A 1548-nucleotide genomic window follows, 5' to 3' on the forward strand; every position below is an offset into this window, starting at 1 on the left:
TCATATACAGCATGAGCAGGGTGAAGAGTTCAAGTGCTGGGACCGGTGTTCTATCGAAGGTTCCAACTTGTCGACCTCTCCAACTGGTGATGTCACATCCGGTGACTGCCAATAGGAGATCTACAGCAGATGGAGCTAGTACGCATGCCCAGGAAATCCTTGTCGAACTGTCTATTGCCACAGCGCCTGCGCGGCTATCCACTTCTATAACCTACACCAGTTTTATTTGTTATAAGGTTATAGAAGCCGATGAGCCAATAGGAGCGCAGGCACAATGGCTATTGCATCATCGGATTCTATAACCTAGTAAAAGGTTATATTATGTTACAGCGCCTGCTCAGCCACATTATTCTTTCTACAACCACAGTTGCGCCTGCGCGGCTATCGGCTTCTATAACCTATAGGACAAATATTTTGTCCTATCCGGTGCAGTGGCAATAGTTAGACAAGGACTTTCTGCCCATGCGCACTAGCTCCATCTGCTGTACATCTCCTACTGGCAGTCACCGGATGTGACATGCCCAGACGGAGAGCTCGACAAGTCGGAGCTTTCGATAGAACACCGGCAAATCTCAGGCTTTTGTAGAACTCCCGTGTCTGAGCATGTGACTGTCGGGGCTGTCTCCAGTAAGACAGTCCAGTTCTTACTGGAGAGCTACAGTTTGGCACCAAATGAATTTAAAGCATACGTTAAAGCAAAAGAATATATGTACATGCAGATCTCCCATGTTGTATCCCATAAAAGATTCTGCAAATACAGAAACATGTCTTTTGATCTACCAGAAATGAGTTCTGGGTTGACAAAACACAGCTCTTTGCGGCCTTCGTGTTGTCAGCCCTCCATGGTTGCTTTTGCAATACTACTCAACCACTCACACTCTCAGATCTCTACATCATAATTGCGGATCATTCTGTAGTCCAAGATAACAACTAGATGGGCTAAACGGTATCTTTAAACTAACTCAGGAAGTGTGAAGAGAACGCAGGACAGCTCTGAATTTCTGACAAGATCAACAGGTATATTTTTCAGGTACGAGAAGACGCTTCCAAAGTTACATTTGATGGGCCAAAAGGGAGCACACAAAGCTGGCCATACAGGGATCTAATTTTTGGATGGTTTCTGCAGAATCAGCTGAAATGCAATGTGTGGGTGGCCCTGTTGGCACAATCCGGTTTGCCAAAAGTGGATTTTTTTCAATTGACTTTATGTTGAAGGAGCCGGGTGGAAAACTGTCACATTGATTGCAGCCAATCAGCTGGGTATTCTGACAGCGGCGGGTGATGGGGGAATCAATTGTTTCTCTCATTCACGCCCCATGGGGCTATTGTAAAGTTGTACAGAAAAGTTGTACAGCAGGGGGTGGGCAACTCCGGCTCTCCAGCTGTTGTGGAACTACAAGTCCCATGAGGCATCTGAAGACTGACAGTTACAGGCATGACTCCCACAGGCATGCTGGGATTTGTAGTTAATGCACAGCTAGAGGGTTGGAGTTGCTCTACCCCTGTTGTACATCGCATAGCCAGCTGAACAAGAAAAACGCTCTATGG

This window comes from Nanorana parkeri, unplaced genomic scaffold (genome assembly GCF_000935625.1).
Source record: "Nanorana parkeri isolate BGI_ZX_2015 unplaced genomic scaffold, ASM93562v1 scaffold44, whole genome shotgun sequence".
Classification (NCBI taxonomy): Eukaryota; Metazoa; Chordata; class Amphibia; order Anura; family Dicroglossidae; genus Nanorana; species Nanorana parkeri.